The sequence below is a fragment of the Ambystoma mexicanum genome, chromosome 11 (genome assembly GCF_040938575.1).
Source record: "Ambystoma mexicanum isolate Mex_15411 chromosome 11, UKY_AmexF1_1, whole genome shotgun sequence".
Lineage (NCBI taxonomy): Eukaryota > Metazoa > Chordata > Amphibia > Caudata > Ambystomatidae > Ambystoma > Ambystoma mexicanum.
The window spans coordinates 1,326,870,065-1,326,888,966 of record NC_090934.1 but is presented as its reverse complement, the minus strand read 5'-3'; the positions used below and the strand labels follow the sequence as shown (position 1 = coordinate 1,326,888,966).

Sequence of the window (18,902 nt, the reverse complement as noted above, 5' to 3'; positions counted from 1 at the left end):
TTCTTTCCTATTAATCGTAACCAAAAAGATAAAAGAATTCTGAACTCAAACAATGCAGTAGATGACAGATACGTTTCTGTACATCATGAATCGCAATGTGCAAAATTATCAGGTTTCTGCATAAATTTCAAACATCACACTTGGGGTCAATTGCACATCTATAATTATTTTTGAAGGGATTTGTATCAGTTGTATTTCTCATGATAAGTCTGAAACAGAGCCTTCAATCCCTGTTTCTGCCCAATAGGGCTACAAGGGAAAAGGGAGGATGGTTCGATAAAGAGTGCAAGAGTGCAGGGCAGCCAAAAGCTGACTTCTAAGAGCATTAAAAGCTGGGAAACCAAGGGATGAGAATGTGTATCATAGAACATTGTACAAACAGACTTTAGCCTAAAGTAAGAAAAGGGATTTGGCAAGTAAGTGGAATCAGCTCATGTCCATCGTAAAGGCTAAAGACACACAAAGATTCTGGCAGTTTGTGATGACCGGGAATGTATAGATTCCTCCCCCATACCACCACCAATCCAAGAGTGTCTGCTTTACCCACTTTGAGCACAGGTATAAGTACAATAGCCCTGCCTCTCAAATGTCTATATGTATCTTCAAATCTCTGGGTGCGCCTGGGTTTACGAGACAACTATCTTTTTTGGAACTTGAAGTTGAGGCCAATGCTCCCTCTAAGCTGTGCGCATGTGCGCTTGCCCTGCTTCCTTCAGGGTGCCGCTCAGAAGATTTTTAGCAGTACACACAGACACATTCTCACCTATTCAAAAAGATTTAATAAGCGACAAGCCACAGCAATTACCTGAAAATGTCTTTCTCTTAAAATAAACTAGTCTTGATATTCTGCTCATTTGCATTGCACTACTATGCAAGGGTGACCATAAAAACACCTAAAATGCCTAACGGCAAAATGCACACGAGAGGTTAAAAACAAATATGAAAAACTAGCTCCATGAACAGAAGAAACTAACCAAGATATGCCTGCACACATTAACCAAATAACGTTCCCTCCTCACCCATGACTCCTAAACCTGTGTCTAGCACACTATTACCTTATGACTCTAACTTCTTCCAGAGAACACATTAAGATACTACCGGATAACCTTGACTCTTCCTCCCTTGGCTCTGCGAAAGGTTAGCAGACATGTACCTGCACCCACTTGTTTTATATTTGTTGTAACATGAATAACGCTCCCACGCCAGAATTTCTGTTACTCATTGTGCCTTACCAAAAGCTTTACCCATACTATATAATTTAACTAAAACCTCAAATATCGGATACTGACTGTAAGTAAGCAGGCTACTTGGATGTGTAACCTTATCCCATACTTACTCTTCTTTGTACATATATCACGCAGGTGCTTTGAAGCGGCCCCCTTGTAAGTGAACACATAAAACTCAAATATACATTTTCTCTCTCAAGAGTTTGAGAAGACAAATGTGATGCTTAGCGTCTCCTACTTTAGAATTACTAACATTACCCTATAAGTGGAGGGCAACATTGCAATATCATTTACTTAGCCTACAAGGGATAATGGGTATGGACTATGTCTGGGATTACTCGTCCATAGTATCAAGGCACCGTATATTCAGACAGGAGAATGCTTTTCGCACAATCTGGATTGTTTCCAAGCGTTCAGAGTTCCTTTGGGAATAGACCTTCACACATTCATGGTAACTCGCTTCCATACACAAACTGTTTCACTGAGCACTTGTGTAATCCTACACAATGATAAAAGGGTGGGGTATGTTGCAAACAATCTTATATGCACTGCAAAATAATTTTGTACATGCAGAGTCGTGACATTCTTAAAATGCACTTCATATGTTGGGGCATTAAATATGCCTTGCTTGCAAAGTATTGTGGGTATGCAAATATTCCAGTGAGTGTTTACTGTTACAACCCCTCACTTTTTACAATCTATCAACTAGTATTGGAGTCTAGCACAGGGGCCGGGGATATAGGTGGAAGAGCACAGGTCATCACTCCTTGCGAGTGGTGAACAAAGCAGCACATTTAAAAAACCATGTCAGATGTATCGGCAGTACACTGAATGAAATGTGTTGCTTGTTTTCCAAAGGATAGGACATTCTAGTACCGATCTAGACAAAAGCACCGTCTTTTTCTTTCTATGCTCAGCTGCTGAGGGCTTTTCAATGTTACCATGTCTTATGTGTGTATAGTCTCTAACATCTCTCTGCATCTTATTTAACTGATCACAAAGAATTACAGGAGAGGGATCCACATTTACAGGAGAGGCACTCAATCAGTTGCATCTCTGATGAATTGATGCTATTAACTCAAAAGGCAAATATGTGGAATTTTCATCAACATGGCTCCATAATAAACCTCAGTAAGGCTCTTGCTTAATTTTCTCTAGGCTGTGGTGCGGAAGGGTGGGCAAAACTATACACTTTATTATGAGTCCTGTCATTTCACTTCCTATGTCAGGGGTACAAACAAGGCTCTAATCGGATGTTGCTCCCTAATTGGAGTCAAATTATTTTTATGGGAGTAAAAAAGTAATTAGCTTTGCCAATAGGGATACTGTCTGCTTATTAAAAGAGGATCTTTCCCATTAAAATTCCTCTTGAGATTGGGCATTACTATTATTAGAGTTCCTTCCTATTCCACTACTCTACTGGTCACTAATTCAAAAAAATATCAGCGGAACTTTGTGGGTTGAAGCAATACGTTAATTGTTTCTCATTTTTGTTAGGCACATTTTCCTTTTTTAGGGAGTAAAAATGGATGGTGCATATGTCTCTTAGCTTTAAGGCTGCTGTTATCACTACTCACAGGAGAATGTAATGTGGATAGTAAGCAGAGGGACAGGAATCTTTGATCATCCTATTCTGAGGTGTAGTTATGATGCAATTATCATCCTTACTCAAATTATTTGAAGCACGTTCTCCTGGCCCTTGAACTACTTCATTAAAGTGGCCCTTGAAGTCCTTTCAGCGTGTTTTTTGACACATTGCTTTTAATTGCCATTAATCCATCGGCAAATGTATTCCGTCGGAATGTCTTGACAGCCACATTAGTTATGACAAGAGATATTTGTTTTTTGTAATACACACAAGTTATTTTCCAGTGGCATGAAACATACAGGGCCTCATTATGGGTTCGGCAGTAAATCCACCCGAATACTGCCCAAATGATTTACCGTTATCACCACTTGGTCTGGTGGAATTTCCACCGGATTAAAGGGGTGGTGGCAGTGCAATTCCCCTTTCATATTGAGCCCATTGCACTCAATGGGGCTTTTTTGGCAGAATTACTGCTGCAGAATTCCTGCTGCAGTAATGCTGCTGATTCTGCCAATTTTTGGGCAGTGGGTTGGAGGATTTACTTCCAGGATTTTCCTGGAGGCAAATCCTCCACTACAGGCCGAAAATTTTAATTTGGCGCAGTGGTAAAGTTGGCGGTAATTTGTTACTGCCAACTTTACCACTTACCACCAAACTCGTAATGAGACTGAAATGTTTTTGCTGCGCAGAAGTACGTTTGCAAAGAACAGTGGCAGATGTTGAAGTCTTGGGCTGGCTAATGAGTTTTCTGTATTATCAAATATGGCATATTTTATTTTAGCCTGTGTGTTTGGAAAAAGTGTTGTAAGATTTTTAAAGAATTGCAGAAGCTGGGCAGAGAAAATGCCTTTCCAAGCTCTCATTTGCTACGGTAGATCACAAAGTGACTTAACTCGTTAGTCAGTTGCGCCGATGGAAAATAATGTGTGCAAAACAGCAAACCAGTTCTGCACATAGAGAAACATATTTAGAGGGAACATTGGCTATGAATTGCCAAAAGTCTGGAAAAAACCACCCCCGACTAGATCCTGGGAGAGTTGTTCAAAATCAGACACAATAAATGGATCCCCTTTTAGCCAAAATGTTTAATAATATTAATGCAGGTCTTGGATTCCCTCAAAGCTGGCTAAGTGAAACCATAATTCTGATTTTTAAAAAGGGCAACCACTCCGACCCAGCAAGTTATTCACCAATTTCACAAATAGATTCTAAAGCCAACATTTAAGGCAAAGTGTTATTGGATCATGTGGAGGAGTGGGCAATCGATTCTAATATCCTAGTAGATGTACTGTCTGGTTTTAGAAAGGGTTTATCAACAGTCAACCAAGATATTAGATTGTTATTAATACAAACATTTGTGATTCTATGAGCCCATACGCTATATTTTGTTTTTATTGATCTGAAGACAGCCTTCGATAGTGTCCACAGAATGTTTGGTCTTAAGGGAACCCATACGCAAAACTTCCCAGTGGAGCAGGGGAGTTAGACAGGGGTGCGTGCAGGCCCCCTTTTTATTTCTCATTATACATAAATTCCCTTGCGGAGGATATAAATAACCTGGCCGCAGGAGCACTATCAATTGGAGGAAAGAAAATAGGCATACTTTTATTTGCTGATGATGCAATTTTAATCTCTATAACAACATCTGGGCTACAAACACAGCTAGAATTTTTTAAACCGCAATGTGACGAGAAGGGGTTATGTATTAATGTTAAAAAAAAATAATAATTGTGCTGTAGTAGGATAAAACACAGTACAATATCAACCATTTCTCTATTCTCTGCAAAATTAGAAAAAGTATCTTTCTTCAACTATCTGCGTGTCTGGAAATCTGAAGTGGTAATCTGGAATACCCATGTGGAAAAGAGTTCCATAATTCTGGCAAAACGGATTGGGCGGTCAACTGCGGGATTCTCAACAAGATATGGGGCCTCATTACGACCGTGCCAGTCCGGAAAGAACGGTGGCGGTAAAAACGCTGTCACCGTTCTTTCCGGATAGGCTGATTCAGAGTCCTGCAGGCGGGAGGTGTCACTCCCGCCAGGTCTGACCTGGCAGGAGTAACGCCACCCACCTGGAGGCGCAAATGGAAACACTGACTCCGTCATAGACGGAACCAGTGTTTCCATTGTCCCCATCCTCCAGGACTCCATGGGGATGGGGACTTACAGAATTCCGCCTCCGGAATTCCCGGGTCACCGGGGTCGGAATGCCCCAGTGATTCTGGGAATCACGGAGGCTGAATGGTAATACGGGTTCGGCGGTAGCCTGCCGGTTTTTCCGGCACAGTTACCACCGGACTCGTAATGAGGCCCACGATGGCCATGCAATTTATTTATTTTTATTTATTTATTTGTATCGTGCCGGTCACCCTCAGGCATCAGGGCGTCACATGAAGACACATCGGATAACAAATAGACTAACATGGAGACGGCACAATATAAAGACGGTAGTGTAGTTCTGGGAGTTATTTGAAGAGGAGGGTTTTCAGCTTTTTCTGAAGCACAAAGGGTTGGTTTCTAGTCTTAGATCTACAGGCAGACTATTCCATTTGACAGCTGCGGATATGGGAAAGGCCTTGCCCATTCCGTTGGATCGTTTGTGGGCAGCTCCTGTGATTTGGCGTCTGTGTTCAGATCTTAATGAGCGGCCTGGAACATGTCTGGAAATGTTTGATTTGAGGTATGCTGGGGCTTTCCCATAAAGGCATTTATGGACCAGCGTCATGGCCTTGAACAATACCTTGTCTTCCACTTTGAGCCAATGAAGTTCCCTTCTGTCATTACTAATGTGTTCGGTCTTGGGTTTCTGCTTGATAATCCTGATGGCATTGTTTTGTATGTGTTGGAGTTTTGTGGTGCACTGTTTATTTGCACTAAGCATTAGTGAGTTTCCATAGTCCAGCCGCAGTAGTATAATTGCTCTGGCTATTGTTGTACAGTTCTCTTCACTAATGTAGGGCTTTATCGCTCTTAATAGTCTAAGATGATTGTCAAGACCGGTGGGGGGGTCTGTACTTCCGCTCTCTATATGGTAGAGGAGAGGCACAGAGGACCCCAGCCAAGATTCTCTAATACGGTAGCGAAGGACGAGCAATCAAGGCCTAGCTTCTCAGGAGGTGATGCAGGCTGGTTCTTAAGTACAGTGTATCCCCAAGCCCCCCACAAAGGAATGTCCACACACTGTATTACTGAAAACACAGTCTTTATATAATTAATATTCAAGGGTTATGTACACTTATCACAACAACGCACTTTGTGCTCAGGAAAACCAATAATGATAAATATCTACAATTCTAAAGTGGTACCACTAATATTAGACCTCATTAAAGTGCATTCACAATACTGTAAAAATGGCACACAGATCAATAAGAAGGAAACCAGCAATAGAGAGAGGAGAGATAAAAGATGGTTGAAACAATAGGCAGAATACTGGCCCTAGCTACTGGACACAGTTCTGTGTGGAGATCCCCCCACCTGGGCAACCTGTAAAATAAAGGGATATGACACAAGCCCAGTCCATATATTGTTCAACAGTCTTATTCTCTCCTACAATGTTTTTACCCCCCCAATGTACCTGGTGGAGTCGAGTTCTTCGAAGAGGCGTCGACAGATCCTTCTTGAATGACCCCCTTTTAAGCAGGAGTCACGGATCGTCGAGAGGCGTCGAGAAACGTCGAAGACCTCGGGGTTCGGCGACGGGGAATCGACGGCCCTTCTTGAATGCCTTCCCTTTCAAGCGGGAGGCACGGGGCGTCGAACGTCCGTCGACAAACGAGGTAGAACGATGTCGAAGAGGCGGCAGCTTCGTCCGAGCGGTGCTCGTCGGCGTTGGGGCGTCGGCGTCCTGCAAGGCGGAGGTGTGCGGGGCACCTCGATGACAATAGTTCTGGACCGCAAAGATTGTAGAGACGGGAGCCCAGCAAGGGCGTCGAGTCGCTCGAGTCTTTGGGATCGTGAGGTGGCGGGAAACCCACCGGCGGATTCTCCTCGGCGCGTTGGTCGTCCTCGACTTTCTCCGGCAGGGCAAAAGCGGTCGACGGTGCGGACGAGGGAGTCCTTCGAGTCAAATGTTCTTAGGCAAGGAGCGGACGGCTCCGGTCGTCGGCGGCACGGCGTCAAGTGGTTCCCACGGCTGGGCAACACAACTTCGACGGGCCTCCAGCGGTTACACAGACCTGCGAACCCTGGTCGACGGCAATGGACTTCGACAGCGTCGAGGTCCGGGTGCTTCACTTCGATCTCCTCGGCGGTCCCGTCTCGGGTCGGCAGCCTTTCGAGGGTCTGACTTCCAGGGCGCTTCGGCGAAGATTCAGCGGTGCTCGATGGTCCCTCGGAGCACGGGAAGAGGGCGCCTTACCAGGTCCTCTCTCGGGTCAGTCCTCGACGATTTCGACAACCTTCAGTTCCGTCGAAGCAAATGCCACAGCAAGTCTTCTTCTTCCAGCTGGACGTCGAGGATCAGCAAATCCAGTTACTCTTGAGTGGAGACTCAGCTTCTGAATGCTTCTGAACAATTTCCAGTGGTGAGAGGTCCCCAGATATACTATTCTGTCTCTCATCCACACTGCTGGCACACACACAGCAGCCAATCACACAGAAGGGCATTCATGCAGTCAGTCAGCCAATCAGGCACACAGTGCATTCAGGCCACACTCCTCCCTTTCAGACACTCACAACAAGGAATGTGGATTGGGGCAAGTACCCAGCCATTCAACACTACACACTGCATTCAGGCCAGTTTCGGGCAGGGCTGTCTCAGTCTTTGTCTCTCATGCCAGAAACCAGACAACCACAACAAGGAGTGTATATTGGTCACACACTCCATTCACCCAGGTCCCACCCACAGGAGGTACCCACAACATACAGTCACTGGGAAGGCTCCAGTCAGTCTAGCTGGGCCTTCACAACAACACCATATATGGAACTTCCACCCAACAGCCAGTCAGGGGGAAGGGACAGAGTCAGGGCTTCCCAGGACTTTGGGAAAAACAAGATAACAGGCAATAGAAAGCAAGAGGCCACAGGGGCCATCTTGTTTCCTATCAGGAATCAACTGATTCCAATGGCAGGGCCTGGGTATCCCAAAATGGAGGACACCCAGAGCACCTGTCAAATTCAGCATGGAGCTGCCACCAGCCCATACCCTGCTCTGTGGGCCACCCACAGGTGCCCAAAAACATACACTAGGGGCACAGGGTTGTACCCCTACCCATGGGTGCCATAAGGGTATCCCATGGGTCTGTTCACCAAACCAAAAGAGAGCTGCACTGCCAGGAGTCCCTCATGGACTCCTGGGCAGAAAACATGACAGAACACACGGTAAAAACAGAAAAAGGACAAGGATTCAGAGGCCCTGTCCCTCAGATGCATTTCCGGCATCACAGTCGCCCCCCCCAGACTGAGGTGGAGGGTGCCTAATCTCCCACGGGATAGACACCCTCATCCAGACGGTCAACATACCTTCTGGAAAGGCCATCTGCATTATCGTGACTCTTCCCTGGTCTGTGCTCTATGGTGAAGTCTAGCCCTTGTAGGCTAATCGACCACCTGAGCAATTTCGGATTCTCACCCTTCATCTGCATAAGCCACTTCAGGGGCTTATGATCTGTTTGGACCTTGAAGGTGGACCCCGTAAGGTAGGGCCTAAAACGCCTAAGGCTCCAAACTATACTAAAACATTCCTTTTCAACAGTAGCCCACCTAAGTTCTCTACCCTTGAGTTGTCTACTGATGAATATGATAGGATGTTCTCTCCCTTTGTCATCTAACTGGGACAAGACAGCTCCAATTCCGGTGTCGCAGGCATCCGTCTGGACGATAAAGGGTCGGCTGTAGTCAGGCGCACTCAACACAGGTGCCCTACACAGACTTTCTTTCAAGCCATCAAAGGCCCTCTGACAGTCTTCAGTCCAATTAACCTTCCTAGGCTGTTTGGGTGAAGTTAGAGCTGTCAGGGGTGCAGCTATGGTTCCATAGTCTGCCATGAAATTGCGATAGTACCCAGTGAGGCCCAAAAAGGCTCTCACCTGGGTTTGAGTAGTGGGAGTCTCCCAGTTCTGTACGTCCTGTACTTTACTGGAGAGAGGTTGGATTTGACCCCCTCCTACCTCATGACCAAGATAGGTAACTTTCCCCTGAGCTATCTGGCACTTGGTGGCCTTGATAGTGAGGTTAGCCCTTTTCAAGGCCTGCAACACCTTATCCAGATGTGTCAAATGCTCTTCCCAGGTGGAACTGTAGACGGCAATGTCGTCTAAGTAAGCCACACAAAAGGCTTCCAGCCCACTGAGCGCATGGTTGACCAATCTCTGGAAGGTGGCAGGGGCATTCTTCAACCCAAAGGGCATGACCCTAAACTGGTAGAGTCCCTCAGGTGTGGAGAATGCCGTCTTTTCCTTGGCATGGTCCGTCAGAGCTATTTGCCAATAGCCTGAGGTAAGGTCAAAGGTGCTCACAAATTTGGCAGCACCTATAGTGTCCACGAGCTCATCAGCCCTGGGCAATGGGTGCGCGTCAGTTTTGGTGACGGCATTGACTCCTCGGTAGTCCACACAGAACCTCCAATCCTTGGTACCCGCCGGGGAACTTGCCTTGGGGACAAGGACCACTGGACTGGACCAGGGACTGGTGGAGGGTTCAATAACACCCAGATCCAACATCTTGGCGACCTCAGCCTGGATGTGGTTTTTGACGGTATCTGACATACGATAGCTCCTGCTTTTGACAGGCACACTGTCACCAGTGTCAATTTCGTGCTTACACCACGGTGTAAGGCCCGGTGTCAGTGAAAACAGAGGGGCATACTGCTGGAGCAAAGCCCGGCAGGCCCTCTGCTGCTCTGTTGTCAAATCGGGAGAGAGTTGTACTCCCTCCACTGAGCCATCCTGAGGGTTGCTATGCAGCAAATCAGGAAGGGGCTCACTCTCATCCTCTTCTTGCCCTGAAGCTAGCAAGAGACATGAGACCTCTGCTCGCCTGTGGAAAGGCTTGAGCCTGTTGACATGGAATACCTGGGGGGCTACCCCAGAGGCTCCCATGTCCACCAGATAATTGACTTCGCCCATCTTGGAGATGATCCTGAAGGGTCCAGTCCACTTGTCTGCCAAAGCTCTAGGCTTGGTAGGCTCCATCACAAGGATTTCCTGTCCCGGAGTCCAATCCACTTGCGAAGCTTTCAGGTCATGCCAGTACTTATTCAATTCCTGGCTGGCCTTGAGATTTGCTGTTGCCTGACCCATCATTTGTGTCATCCTCCGCCTGAGGCCTAACACATAGTCCCCCACTTGCTTGGCGGGACCTGGAGGGGTGGCTTCCAAGCCTTCTCGGATCAAGGCGAGGGGCCCCCTCACGGGATGTCCAAAGAGTAACTCAAAGGGGCTGAAACCAACACCCTCTTGAGGTACCTCTCTGTAAGCAAACAGCAGGCATGGCAGGAGGAGATCCCATTTCCTCCTTAGGGGCTCTTCCAAAGCACCTAGCATGCCCTTGAGAGTTTTGTTAAATCTCTCAACCAGACCATTGGTCTGGGGGTGGTAAGAGGTGGAGAACTTGTAGGTTACCCCGCACTCTTTCCACATGGTTTTCATGTAACTAGACATGAAGTTGGATCCTCGGTCAGAGACAACCTCCTTGGGGAATCCAACACGGGTGAAAATGCCCAGGAGAGCCCTGGCAACCACCTTGGCAGTAACAGTCCGAAGGGGTATTGCCTCAGGGTACCTGGTGGCATGATCTACCAAGACCAGGATGAACCGATGTCCACCTGAAGTGGGAGGGTCAAGGGGACCGACGATGTCGATGCCCACCCTCTCAAATGGTGTGCCAACCACTGGTAATGGCTGCAGTGGGGCAATGACCCTGCCTCCAGTCTTGCCAGACAACTGACAAGTTGGGCAGGTCCTGCAGTGGGACTCCACCTCTACTCCCATCCGTGGCCAGTAGAAATGGGCAGAGAGCCTCTGCTTAGTCTTCTTGGTCCCAAGATGACCAGCCAAGGGCACCTCATGCGCCAACTGCAGTAGGAAGGGCCTGTAAACCTGGGGTACCACCAACCTCTTGCGGGCACCAGGTTCGGGCTTAGTGGGCTCACTAACAAGGAGCTCACCCTCCCAATAAATCTTGAATGTCCTAGGCACTTCACCTTGTGCCTGGGACAGGGCCTGTTTCCTCAGGCCCTCGAGAGAGTGGCACTCTCTCTGTCCCTTACAGAAGTCTGCCCGGGAGGGTCCCCCTTCAGCTAACAAGCATTGAAGGTCGGGATGATCCTCCGGGTTGAGAACCTCTCCCACAGGAGAGTCTTCTGTCTCTTCTCCCACAGGAGTTGAGTTTGGGTTTTCCGCTGGACCCAGCCCGTCCGGAGCATGGATCCCAATGGGTGCTGTCGGAACAGCAGGAAGAGAAGGTGTTCCCTCCACAGAGGTGGCCTTCTTGGTCTTCCTTCTTCTTGCCTTAGGCCTCGCCTTTGGCTCGGGTACCTGACTCTCAGCCAGACCCGGTGTCACCTGTGACCTAGTGACTGCAGCAGCAGTCATGGGAAGACCATCCGAGATCAACCCCAACTCTACTAGATCATTTCCTAACAGAATGTTAGCAGGGACATTGTCCTGAACCAGGACAGGAAGCTTTGCTGTCTTGTCTCCAATCATGAGTGTGACTAGGGCTACAGGCGATAATTTGGGAGGCCCACCAGCTAACCTGGTGGTTCTCAGAGGAGCACCTACATAGTCCTCTGGCTTGAGCAGGGTCCTGTCCACCACTGTCATGCTTGCCCCAGTGTCTCTCAAACCAGTAGAAGGCTGGCCATTCAAGAGGACACTTCTCAAAAACCTACGGGTGTTCTGCGGGATAGTTGCCAGTACTTCTGCGTACTGGTCCCAGGCCCCAAGGGACACTAAGGAAATCTCTACCGGAGCACCAAATGTGATTCCTGTAGAGGAGGGGAGGACAGTGGCCTCCACCTCAGCCACGGGGTAAGGGTAGGTCAGGCTGACAGCCTGTACTCCAAGTGCCTTACCTTTACACTTGGGGTCACCCCTTTTGTGATCCAGAGCCCCACAATCCCAACAAGTGCCAGGAGTGCGGGGTACGGTACTGGAACCACTGGGAACCTGCTTTGCAGCAGGTGGACCACTACTCTTATTCCCACCCACAGAGGACTTATCCCCACCAGATTTTTGGGTCTTAGGAGAGGAAGGTTTTGGTTTACCCGACTGTGATTGCTTTTGGGACTCCTCAGCTTTCTGAGAGGTCCCCTTTTCTTTGTCCTTGTCCTTCCCACTGGAGTCCTTAGGGGACACCCGGTGGGAGACCCACTTGTCAGCCAACCTAGCCAGCTTAAAGGGGTCCAAAATGTTCTGGTCAGCCACATACTGACGCAGCTCTGGTGAACAGGCTTCAGAAAAATGCTCAAAAAACAAGAGGTGGGACAACTCAACAAAAGTTTTCACCTTGTAACCGTCAATCCACCCCATCATGTTCATGTGCGCAGTACTCACCCAGTCAACCCAAGACACATTCTCTCTTTTCTTAAAATCCCTGAACCTTTTAAGGTATTGGGTAGGTGTCTTGCCAAACTTGGCAATCAAAGCAGACTTCATACACTCATACTGACCCCTTTCCTCCACACTCAGCTTCAGAATACAGTCATATCCAGTTTGAGGCACTCTGCTTAACAAACACTTAGCCCAATCTCTTTTATCTACGTCATGAATTGCACAAGCCATTTCAAACGCTTCAATCCATTGGAGGATATCTGAACCCTCCACAAACACACCAACCAAATCTTTCATAAACTTGGTGGCTGGGGACCTGCCACTCTCAATTGGTCTAGCTGAAGTCTCCACTCTAGCTCTCTCTAGCTGGATTCTCTGACATTCAGTGTCCTTGTCTTTGAGCGCAAGATCCCTATTCTTGAGTTCCACTTGCTGTGCCAGCTCCTCTTTCTTAAGCTCAGCTTCTATTTCCAACTTGCGATATTCAAAGGCCAATTTCATCCTTAATAACTCAAGTTCCATGGAATTGCTGGGGTTTGGAACAGAGGCAGCAGGGATGGTGGCATTCCCAGAAACAGATTCAGCGACAACCCCAGGGGCAGAGTCCTCACTGGTTGCATCCCCCCCTTCATCAAGGGTTTCACCATCAGTCTGGTAGTCCACCAGGGCAGCTATCAGCTCAGCCCTAGACTTATCCACAAAGTCCAACTCCCTGGCTTCACAAGCACTCTGGAGAGCCTCTAAGCTCATCCGAGTCAATTTACCATTTGCAATGGGCTCCATTGCCTGTAATGCAGTTATTTGGTACACACCCAAACCTTAATCTAATAAAGTGCGGATATTTTGTAAGTGGCACGGTTATACACTGAGTCTTAAAACCATAAGCATCCCACCGCTGCCACCAGCTTGTCAAGACCGGTGGGGGGGTCTGTACTTCCGCTCTCTATATGGTAGAGGAGAGGCACAGAGGACCCCAGCCAAGATTCTCTAATACGGTAGCGAAGGACGAGCAATCAAGGCCTAGCTTCTCAGGAGGTGATGCAGGCTGGTTCTTAAGTACAGTGTATCCCCAAGCCCCCCACAAAGGAATGTCCACACACTGTATTACTGAAAACACAGTCTTTATATAATTAATATTCAAGGGTTATGTACACTTATCACAACAACGCACTTTGTGCTCAGGAAAACCAATAATGATAAATATCTACAATTCTAAAGTGGTACCACTAATATTAGACCTCATTAAAGTGCATTCACAATACTGTAAAAATGGCACACAGATCAATAAGAAGGAAACCAGCAATAGAGAGAGGAGAGATAAAAGATGGTTGAAACAATAGGCAGAATACTGGCCCTAGCTACTGGACACAGTTCTGTGTGGAGATCCCCCCACCTGGGCAACCTGTAAAATAAAGGGATATGACACAAGCCCAGTCCATATATTGTTCAACAGTCTTATTCTCTCCTACAATGTTTTTACCCCCCGAATGTACCTGGTGGAGTCGAGTTCTTCGAAGAGGCGTCGACAGATCCTTCTTGAATGACCCCCTTTTAAGCAGGAGTCACGGATCGTCGAGAGGCGTCGAGAAACGTCGAAGACCTCGGGGTTCGGCGACGGGGAATCGACGGCCCTTCTTGAATGCCTTCCCTTTCAAGCGGGAGGCACGGGGCGTCGAACGTCCATCGACAAACGAGGTAGAACGATGTCGAAGAGGCGGCAGCTTCGTCCGAGCGGTGCTCGTCGGCGTCGGGGCGTCGGCGTCCTGCAAGGCGGAGGTGTGCGGGGCACCTCGATGACAATAGTTCTGGACCGCAAAGATTGTAGAGACGGGAGCCCAGCAAGGGCGTCGAGTCGCTCGAGTCTTTGGGATCGTGAGGTGGCGGGAAACCCACCGGCGGATTCTCCTCGGCGCGTTGGTCGTCCTCGACTTTCTCCGGCAGGGCAAAAGCGGTCGACGGTGCGGACGAGGGAGTCCTTCGAGTCAAATGTTCTTAGGCAAGGAGCGGACGGCTCCGGTCGTCGGCGGCACGGCGTCAAGTGGTTCCCACGGCTGGGCAACACAACTTCGACGGGCCTCCAGCGGTTACACAGACCTGCGAACCCTGGTCGACGGCAATGGACTTCGACAGCGTCGAGGTCCGGGTGCTTCACTTCGATCTCCTCGGCGGTCCCGTCTCGGGTCGGCAGCCTTTCGAGGGTCTGACTTCCAGGGCGCTTCGGCGAAGATTCAGCGGTGCTCGATGGTCCCTCGGAGCACGGGAAGAGGGCGCCTTACCAGGTCCTCTCTCGGGTCAGTCCTCGACGATTTCGACAACCTTCAGTTCCGTCGAAGCAAATGCCACAGCAAGTCTTCTTCTTCCAGCTGGACGTCGAGGATCAGCAAATCCAGTTACTCTTGAGTGGAGACTCAGCTTCTGAATGCTTCTGAACAATTTCCAGTGGTGAGAGGTCCCCAGATATACTATTCTGTCTCTCATCCACACTGCTGGCACACACACAGCAGCCAATCACACAGAAGGGCATTCATGCAGTCAGTCAGCCAATCAGGCACACAGTGCATTCAGGCCACACTCCTCCCTTTCAGACACTCACAACAAGGAATGTGGATTGGGGCAAGTACCCAGCCATTCAACACTACACACTGCATTCAGGCCAGTTTCGGGCAGGGCTGTCTCAGTCTTTGTCTCTCATGCCAGAAACCAGACAACCACAACAAGGAGTGTATATTGGTCACACACTCCATTCACCCAGGTCCCACCCACAGGAGGTACCCACAACATACAGTCACTGGGAAGGCTCCAGTCAGTCTAGCTGGGCCTTCACAACAACACCATATATGGAACTTCCACCCAACAGCCAGTCAGGGGGAAGGGACAGAGTCAGGGCTTCCCAGGACTTTGGGAAAAACAAGATAACAGGCAATAGAAAGCAAGAGGCCACAGGGGCCATCTTGTTTCCTATCAGGAATCAACTGATTCCAATGGCAGGGCCTGGGTATCCCAAAATGGAGGACACCCAGAGCACCTGTCAAATTCAGCATGGAGCTGCCACCAGCCCATACCCTGCTCTGTGGGCCACCCACAGGTGCCCAAAAACATACACTAGGGGCACAGGGTTGTACCCCTACCCATGGGTGCCATAAGGGTATCCCATGGGTCTGTTCACCAAACCAAAAGAGAGCTGCACTGCCAGGAGTCCCTCATGGACTCCTGGGCAGAAAACATGACAGAACACACGGTAAAAACAGAAAAAGGACAAGGATTCAGAGGCCCTGTCCCTCAGATGCATTTCCGGCATCACAATGATATAGTCCGTTTTTTGTGACATGCGCGACTTGAGCATCATACCTCATAGATACCTCCATGATCATACCCAGTGTCTTGACATTTCCTACAACCTGTATTGGGCCTCTCTGGAATTGTATGGCTACCAAGCTATGTCAGCTGCTCTATATGGGGCAGAGATTCGGAGAATTACTTGTTTGCACCCATTAGAAACAGCAGAAAATAAGATCCTAAAGTCTATGCTATCCCTTCCTGCGAGCACACCAGACGATGCACTAAGACCTGAACTTGGCATTAGAGGCATAGGGTTTGAGGTAACATAACATCCAAACCCCTTTTATATTGGTCCAAACTATGGAGCTCGCCCAATTTAGCATCCTATAGGGAGGACATGGAAGATGGACGCAACTCCCCAAGGTCGGCGTTGCTCCCATGTTTTTCACAAATTCACAAGACAAGTTTAGCGCTGGGTATGGCTTATTTGTTAATATTAGCAAAACAGCCCTGGGTCTGATAAGCACCTGTATAATTATTATTTTATCACTAATACCATGAAGAAATCATCGACATGTGTATCCCTAAAGCACTATCTATTAACTAAAAACAGCCTGAGCCTAGAGAAATATTTGGAAGAGGTGAGAAACTTTACGGCTATTAATTTGATAATGAACATGAGATTGGGGATTCTGCTTCAGGCTGAACACACAGCAAAGGGGAAACCAATAGGCAAAAGAAATCCCTGCTGTAGGTTTTGCCCTGATGTTAACAAGGACTTAATCCACTTCCCTGTACTCTGCCCTCGGTACAATGTACTGAGAAGATTGCTTCTCACTCCATTATTCTTTAGTTTTAATATTAATACGGCCAAAGAGGCCTCACGTTGTGCTGCAGTGATAATAACGGTGCACTGACAGCGCAAGTAATTTCCTACATTTTTAAATCTTGGCTCATAAGAGCTCAGAAGGCTATGAGTCCTATACATGTAGGAATTAAGTTTAAGGAATTTTAGCTTCTACATTTTTTATGGGTGTGTACAAATATTGTGATACAATTGTAAATTGCTGGGCTATTATCCATGTGTGCCATGTCAACAGTTGATTGGATCAAACACATTTTGACCTCTACATGTCAAAATATTTATTTCCACATATTGTATGAGTTCTTGTGAATCTTTTTACATGTTTTGCTTCAATGGATAAAGCCGATATAAAGCTATTCAACAATAGCAATGCCCCTGTCTTTGGGGGTGAACCTCCATGCCCTTAAAGATGTCGTCCTGATTGTCATAGCCATTTCGTATAATCATTTGTAATCATGATTTTAGCAAGAAGTCTTTTTGCTACAATGCATGCAATGCCCACAAACCTGCGGGATGATTTATATATGTCCGCCAGACAACAAAACAAGTGCATCTCTATACTTGGCAACATAGTTACATTTCAAAATAGGTAGCTGTGTGAATCTGTAAACAACGAGGCCGAAGAAGGCCGATGCACGGCCCTAAATCAATGGTATGAAGATCAAGAAGCTAAATTGAAACTGATCCAGTGTTTCAAAAAAGAGCTAATTGAGAACCCTATGAAAATTCACAAAAAAGTAAACAAACTCGACTGGGCTAGCTCCTGCGATCAAGCTGCATCATGTAAGTTGGTTTCGCATTTGCCGCCCACAAACCATAAACTTCATGTTATTCAACCATTTGTTGAAAAATATCCTAATCGGAAGATGAGGAGTATTTTCTTAACAGCTCGCCTTAATTTGCTACATACCAATGAAATTCTGAAGATACGAGGTAAAGCAAACTTAAACAAATGCAGATTTTGTAAAGACCCTTCTGTAGTTGAAACATTTAGGCACCTCCTCCTAACATGCCCAGGAGTCGAATCCAACAGAAAACGTATCTGAAGCCTGTTCTAGCTACAGCTCACATCTTTGATTTAGAGGTCTGGTGGTCAAGACTAATTGGGGGTGGACGAAGAACCTGGGTAACGGCCACAGCGAAAATTCTGGAACTGACTCTAATCGATAGACAAAGAAAATGGATAAATAGTCAATGGATCTGATAGCCAATGAAACACAAATAAATCTTTTAAAAACCCTAGGGTTAAACAAAGTATATAACAAAACATTGCTATACACCTTCTTGTAGAGAAATATGAGTACACAACCCCACAAAATTTGTAAAAAGTCAGTAAACTGGTCTTCACATATAGTGCAGTTAGAGTACAGATCAAAATGCAGATATTTTTCGATGAATATAGTATATTTGCTGTATAGAAATATATTATAGCAGCTTTTGCTTATAAATCATAGACACTGCCTTTTAGCATGGACATATATTTTGGGCTACAATGTTGTTCCGACAGCCCAACCACTCACTTTCATTGGCCAGCTTTCACTGGATATAGTCTTTCAAGCAAATTGGGGATATGATACCTTATCAACCTTCTATTTGTGGGGTCGGGGGGCATGGCTTAGCAGCCATGGGATAGGACGTGTGTCCTAGGAGCTCCTGCTGATCCTGATAAAATCCTTGCGTGCACATGAGCCTGGAATAGTGCACCCGAAATGCTGTTGAAGCCAATGCTAGGGGAATATATGGAGAATGAGGTGATTGCAGTTTTGAGCACTACCGAGGTGTAAAACAGAAGTTATGAGTGGACGAACTATGGAAAGATCCGGCAGAGATGCGAACACAATGGCGCCCACTTTCTAACAGAGAACGATGCCTGAGAGCCACGGAGGGGTACCAGTAGACCTGCAGCGTCAAACTACAGCAAACACCTACAGCTGCCTAGAGATGCTGCACGAGAACGAGAAGTGACCGGTACACAGTCCTCCACCAACCTGATGACTAGGGAAGCAGTGGGGGGGTTAATGAATGACGTAGCGGATCGAGCTGTAACAGCTAAGGTCACTCGATACGGGAGAGGAGCTCCCTCCCCGCGGAATCAAGTAGGCTTCTGAGAGCCAGCAAGTACACGACAGGGGGACCCCAAAGGGAGGCCAGCTCGTGCTGCAGCACAAAGAGGAATTAAGAAGTGCACTGCGGAGAGCAGCCTGTCCTGGTGCCTGTCGGAGGAAAGGACGGGTCATACAAATGAGACGACGAGAGCTGCTGCAGTCAGCTAAGATAGTGGAAGGCTGTCTGTCGGCGTATCGTGACAGGAATGGTGCAGTGCTAGCTGAGCTTGGAGGACAGGCAGGAAGAGTGCCGAAGTACGTGAAGCGCTGCACACACAGATTAACAAATATGGTCCCTCCAATACACTGTGACATGTAATATGAAAAGGGGCTGCCGGCACCTCAG

The 18,902-nt window shown here is 47.4% G+C and overlaps 1 protein-coding gene and 1 long non-coding RNA gene across 4 annotated transcripts in view; one reads left to right on the top strand and one right to left on the bottom strand.

Annotated features, from left to right (window-relative positions):
• MYO5C (myosin VC) overlaps window positions 1-18,902 on the top strand; it is a 1,282,854-nt gene that overhangs the window by 691,830 nt on the left and 572,122 nt on the right. The gene's annotated exons all lie outside the window — the stretch shown is intronic.
• Window positions 1-18,902, bottom strand: part of LOC138504386 (uncharacterized) — a 150,775-nt gene that overhangs the window by 350 nt on the left and 131,523 nt on the right. The gene's annotated exons all lie outside the window — the stretch shown is intronic.